The sequence below is a fragment of the Piliocolobus tephrosceles genome, chromosome 5 (assembly GCF_002776525.5).
Source record: "Piliocolobus tephrosceles isolate RC106 chromosome 5, ASM277652v3, whole genome shotgun sequence".
In the NCBI taxonomy this organism is placed as follows: Eukaryota; Metazoa; Chordata; class Mammalia; order Primates; family Cercopithecidae; genus Piliocolobus; species Piliocolobus tephrosceles.
The window spans coordinates 92,718,848-92,725,765 of record NC_045438.1 but is presented as its reverse complement, the minus strand read 5'-3'; positions in this window follow the sequence as shown (position 1 = coordinate 92,725,765).

Sequence of the window (6,918 nt, the reverse complement as noted above, 5' to 3'; positions counted from 1 at the left end):
AAATCATTTTGATTTGACTTTGAAATGAAGCTTGGGGTGTTTTGGCAACAATCTTCCTCTCTAATTAAGTTCTGCCTAGGATAAAATCAATTCCCATTTCCTGAGCTCACATCAACTGAAAGCAGAAAGAGGCTGCTCAAAAACCTACTTGGTTTCAGAGAAGCCCACTTTGCTCAATGTTTAGTATTTGCCACAAAAATCCTTCAGCTATCCACAAAATGCACAGAACCAGACTATGTCTACTGATTAAGTGGGATGTGCACAGAATATTGATTTAATGAATTCAGCAGGCACTGTCCAATCTCATTCACATGCATCTGTATCCTTCCTGGCCACATAAAGGTCAGGGAGCAGCCCTCAGAGACACTCAGACTGCTGACCCTGCCTCCAGGGAAAGGAGGCTTTCCCCAGGGGCCCTCGGGTTGTCCACTGCGGAAGGCCAGTCTTTCTGGGACTTTCGTTCCCTGAGGGGGGGTGTGGGAACACCTCTACAGGTTGGTTAGACTCAAAGACAAGCAACATTCTGTTTAGATCACAGCTGATAAACAATTTTACCAGGCTATCCTTTTTAGAATCAGAAATGAAAAGAATCTGCAGCTCAAAAGGAGAGAAGTTTTGAAGGGCGTCTCTTCATTCTTATTCAAGCATCAAAACCTGCATCAAAATCCAACTGTTTAAGTGCCTGAAGCAGGCCTTTGTGCCTCAAATGTCTGAAATAGGGAAGTCATGACCAAGTGAAGAAAGAGCTACATTTATTTCAGTGAAACGGACTCACTTTTGAATATTATAGGTTATAATATGTGCTATCTTACAGTCCATAGTTTCTGGGGACATTTTAGGGAAATGAGTAGAGTTATACCCTTTCTCAACACCTGATAGTGTTCATACTCTAGAGATAAGGCTTTTGTATAAACTTTAGAAACAATGTTTGTGTGAACTTTGAAAACCCCACCTGTCAGATAATTCGACTTTCAGTTACTCCCTGAAAAGGAATTTTTTTCTTTTTTTTGGGGGGGGGTGGGGATAGAGTCTCGCTTTGTCACCAAGGCTGGTGTGCAATGGCGCCATTCGGCTCACTGCAACCTCCATCTCCTGTGTGAAAGCAATTCTCCCTGCCTCAGCCTCCCAAGTAGCTGGGATTACAGGTGCCCACCACCATGCCTGGCTAATTTTTGTATTTTTTAGTAGAGATGGGGTTTCACCATGTTAGCCAGACCGGTCTTGAACTCTTAAACTCAGGTGATCCACCTGCTTAGGCCTCCCAAAGTGCTGGGATTATAGGCGTTAGTCACCATGCCTGGCCTGAAAAGCAACATTTTTTGACCTGATTCGTTTAAAGACCTTCCGTATTTTCCCTGAAGGAAGGTGAGTTTGGGGCATTAAGTGGTGTGCAGCAGGGGCGGCTTTGACCTGAGTTTCCGACCCCAGTCCCAGAGCCCCTGCCGTGGGGCAGTGAGAGAGGAGGAGCCTCCTCTGCCGTACTGTGTATTGAGCAGATGTTCTTTGCATAATATTGTGGCTGAGTGATAGTCTGAACCATTCGCTTATGTTTTTTTCCAAAACGTTTTCTGTTCTCTACCCCTGCCCACTTCTCATTCTTGTTCCACTGCCTCAGGAGAGGTCCAGGGCATGATGGGTAGCAGAAGAGTTTTTAGATTCTCCTGGGTTTGGTTGTCCAAGAACCAAACCCAAGGAAGAGGACACAGTTTGAGGAAGAGGCAGAGGCCTGGGGGACAGGAGAAGGAGAGCAAGCCTCCCTCTGGATTACAAAAGGGATTTCCCCAGCTGTCCAGGAGGAGAGAGTATACTGTGGACCCTGCTGGGATCTGTACAGGACTGGGCCCTGCTCTGAGGAGGGACTAGACTTCAGACTTTAGCTGCAGGGTGCTCCTAAGGAGGACACCCTTGCGCCTTGAGTACACAGCTTGGGAGGCAAATATGGCAGATGCAGAATCATTAGACTTCCCCGATGTGGTGCCGGCACGGTATTATAGACTAAAGGTGTCCTCCCAAATTCCTATGTTGAAGCCCTCACTCCTAATTGCTAGTATTAGGAGCCTCTGATTCAAGCTGAGACAAACCCTGAGTCAGGCTTATTGGTGGAAAAAAGTATATGTTTTGTGGGTCATGGAGGCCAGTGGCCACAGCAGAGGAAAGGGGTAGTTTCAGAAAGGACTGAGACTGAAACCCAGGACAGACATAAGCCAGGTACACAGAGAAGAGGAGGGCCAAAAGCCACTTTCTGATTTGGTGAGACCCGGGGAGTAGAAACAGCAAGAGCCGTGGAATTGGCCCAAGGTGACCTAGAAGTTTACTCCCTTGGAGGGGGTTCTGCTGCAGATAAGCACTTCTGAGTTCCCTCTCAGGGCTCAGCCCAAAGGTTACTTGAGTAAGTGACTGATATAGGCACTAAGCAGAGGCAGCCGGAGGACTCACTGTCAACATCCTGCAATGGACAATGCCCTTGACACCAGCACTCACACAGTCTTGGATTGATGGGTTGGAAGCATCCCACTGCTTGGGAGGCCATAAGGTCCCTTGGTTATTTTAAGTTTGGGAGACTCACAACAGATCACACTTCTGAGGGTGGGAGTGATCAAAAGGAGATTCTGTTTCAGCCAATCAGTGAGTGGGGCTGGACTACGCCATAAGTTTACAGCCTTGACTGAACTTCCAGGCTGATATTGTTTGAAAAAAATAACAAGAGTTCAGCTGGAACATTGTCACCACAGCGATTTCTGTGAAGTCTCTTCTGCGCAGGGTAACTCTATAGCTTGATGTACTTTATTGGTTAATAAACATGCAAGCTTTGGAGGGGCACCCAGATGCAAATGTGGTTCTACACCTTACAAGATAAAGCACTTACTAGACAAACCTCTCTAAGCCTCAGTGTTCTCATGTACAAAAGGGGAATACCTCCCTCACAGATTTGCTATAAGGATTGATTTCGTCAAACCTATGAAGTGCCTAGTGTACTACTTCATAGGTATTAAATACTCCACAAATTATTGTTTTTACTTTAAGAGTCTTTGGTTCTTTCTGTATATGAGTTGTAGCACACAGTACACTATACCCATCTAAATGACAAATAATTTCTAGTTTTATATGTTTTTTCTAACATTGTGTATTTGTTTATTTAAAAAATCTGCTTTTAAACCACTCCTGCTTTTTTTTTTTTTTTTTTTAGACAGAGTTTTGCTATTGTTGCCTAGGCTGGAGTGCAATGGCGCAACCTCCGCCTCCCAGGTTCAAGTGATTCTCCTGCCTCAGCCTCCCGAGCGGCTGGGATTACAGGCATGTGCCATCACGCCCAGCTAATTTTCTACTTTTAGTGGAGACAGGGTTTCTCCATGTTGGTCAGGCTGGTCTCAAACTCCCGACCTCAAGTGATCTGCCTGCCTCCCAAAGTGCTGGGATTACAGGCGTGAGACACCGTGCCTGGCCTAAACCACTCCTGCTTTCTTAAGGGTCTTATTTTGTAATAATGTGGGCTGAAGTCACCTTCTTCTGTTGTGTTCGGGAGGCAGTGAGGCCTGGAACAGCTATTAATGACACTTCCTCAGCAGAGTGGCACAGCATGGCTCACATCAGATGGCAGGGCAAGAACACCCACAAGGAGAAACAGGAACCCATTATAATCCTGCATTATAATCCTGCATGTGGCATTTTAAATACATGCCCATATGAAGTGGATGCTGAAAGGGGTGACTGTTGAGATTCTTGGTAATGTGGCGGTTCTGTTCCCAGCCCTTTGTACACATTTTTCTCACTTCATCCTAATAATGACTATGTGAGAGGTAGCTTATTATCCTTGTTCACTGATTAGGAAGATACATCTCAGAGATGTCAAGTGACTTGCCTGAGGTCACACAGACAGGCTCTGCATCCAGATTTTTCTGACTTCAGAGCTCATTTTCTTACTGGAAAGAATAACAATGCCTCAAGGAGGCTGGTCCGGAGTCAGCACTCACTGAGTTGGGACCATACCTCTTGTTCTTTATGGTTCCATTCAGGGGTAGGACAAGATGACCTCCATGGTCCCTCAACCTGTCACATACTGCCCTTGTTGTTTTGGGAAGCTCTACTCAGGGGTTCAGGGAAGCAAAAAGAAAGTGCATGGAGTGGTTAGTAATTCATATACAAATTTCCACTCAACTTTTGATTATGAAAAAAATCAGGGCTGGTCACGGTGGCTCACGCCTGTAATCCCAGCACTTTGGGAGGCCGAGGCGGGCGGATCACCTGAGATTGGGAGTTCGAGACCAGCCACGACAATGGAGAAACCATATCTCTACTATTAAAAATACAAAATTAGCCAGGTGTGGTGGCTCATGCCCATAATCCCAGCTACTCAGGAGGCTGAGGGAGTAGAATCGCTTGAACCCAGGAGGCGGAGGTTGCAGTGAGCTGACATCGCATCACTGCACTCCAGCCTGGGCAACAAAAGCAAAACTCCATCTCAAAAAAGAAAAGAAAAAAGAAAAAAGAAAACACTTTCTTTCAATGATTATTAACATTTTATCATATTTGATTACTCTGCATTTATCTATATGTACTTCTATCTGGATTTTTGAAATCAAGTAGTAGATACCTTGAAACTTTATCCCTAAATATTTTATTCTGCATCTCCTAAGAATATGGACATTTTCTTGAGATAGAAAGCCCCTAAGAGAAAACTTCTAAACATACATAAATGTGACCACTCCCCGGGCTTACACAAACAACTTATCTAGAAAACCCCCAGCCGTTTGAGGTTGCGAAAAAGGCGGGAATCAATCAGAAACTGCCGAATGTTCAACTTTAAATGTCAACCAATAATAAGCTTATAACTACTGTTTCTCTGTAACTTGTTTGTATCTCACTATAAAAGAAACCCTAAAACAGCAGCCGGGGCCTCTCTCTTTACCTGCCATTGTATAAAGCGGAGATGTCTGGGTTGGAACTCATAATAAAGCGACCCCGGCTATTTGGCTTTGACTCTGGACTCTGGTGGTCACTTACTGGGGTCTCGCGACTTCAGGCACAACATTCTTACATAATCACAATATTATTATCACACCTAAGAGAATGAACAATCGCTCCCTGTTTATATTGAAGTTTAATATCCTGTTCAGGTTAGCATTTTCTTCTCTTCAAAAGGTCCTTTTTACTTTTGTTTTTTGAATCAAGACCCAATCAAGTTTTACCTGTTGTGTTTGGTGAAGCAAGTTGAACAAGATCGGTCCCTCAAACTTTGGTGTGTTTGTTTTGTTTCATGACATTGACTTTTAGAAGAGTCCGAAACAAAGTTTGGTAGATTAAGCCATATTCTGGATTTATCTGATTGTTTTCTTGTAATATTAGTTCTCTCCCCTCTCTCCCAATTTCTCCTGTAAACTGGAATTTCAGTCTAGAGGCTGAATTGGAATCAGGTTAGCTATTTTGGCAGGGATACTGCATAGGTGATTTATACTTCAAATTGCAACAATCAGGAGGCACTTAACGCCAGATTGTCCCACAGTGGTGACATGAAATATGATCACTTGGCTACAGTGATGACACACAGGTCCTTCCATTGTAAAAGTATGGAATTTCCTTGAAAGTAGCCAGCAATTGGTAAATAATCGGTTCCATAGTAACCTTATATTTGATGGTATTAGCATCCATTGATATTTATGTAATTATGTAGATTATTTAATTAATAAATGCAACATGGTAATATTCTAAATTTTAATTTCTCCTTTATTTATTTGCAAGCATATCTATGTAAAGAAGAGCTTCTTACCTATTGGGGATGAATTACATTTCCTTTTAAAAAGGCAGGCTAAGTGCTTAATTCTTTCTCTTTGCTAATTTTCAGAATAAGGAGTTGCTGCAACAGTCACTTTCAAGGGTTGCAAATTACTTTTTTTGTCTCTCTTTCAACAGTTCTATGGACTATGTCGATTTTTACTTATTCAATTTTTATAATCAGTTGCAGTCACTGATCTTGGTATTCAAATTGACCCAAATTTGGCCAGAGGGAGCTCTTCAAGCTGGCTTCCTCCTGTGTCCTTTTGAGATATCCCCATCATTCTCTGGGTTTTTCTTAGCACAAGAAAATGGCCAGGCTGGGCCAGGCGCGGTGGCTCACGTCTGTAATTCCTGCACTTTGGAGGGCCAAGGCGGGCGGATCAGGAGTTTGAGACCAGCCTGGCCAACATGGTGAAACCCCATCTCTACTAAAAGTACAAAAATTAGTCAGGCATGACAGCATGCCTGTAGTCCCAGCTACTCAGGAGGCTGAGGAGAATCGTTTGAACCCGGGAGGCAGAGCTTGTAGTGAGCCGAGATCACATCATTGCACTGCAGCCTGGGCGACAGGGAGAGACTCCGTCTCAAAAAAAAAAAGATAAATAGTAAGACCAGCCACCGTGGTTCACGCCTGTAATCCCACCACTTTGGGAGGCTGAGGCGGGTGAATCACTTGAAATCAAGAGTTCGAGACCAGCCTGACCAACATGGAGAAACCCTGTCTCTACTACAAATACAAAAATGAGCCATGCATGGTGGTATGTGCCTATAGTCCCAGCTACCTGGGAGGCTGAGGCAGGAGAATTGCATGAACCTGGAAGGCAGGTTGCAGTGATCTGAGAATGCCCCACTGGACTCCAGCCTGGGCGACAGAGTGAGACTCTGCCTCAAAAAAAAAAAAAAAAAGATAAACAGTAAAAGTGCTGTGTTGCTAAGTCACTCAAAAGTCACCCATGTGAGGGGCCGGGCGCGGTGGCTCAAGCCTGTAATCCCAGAACTTTGGGAGGCCGAGACGGGCGGATCACCAGGTCAGGAGATGGAGACCATCCTGGCTAACACGGTGAAACCCCGTCTCTACTAAAAATACAAAAACTAGCCAGGCGAGGTGGCAGGCGCCTGTAGTCCCAGCTACTCGGGAGGCTGAGG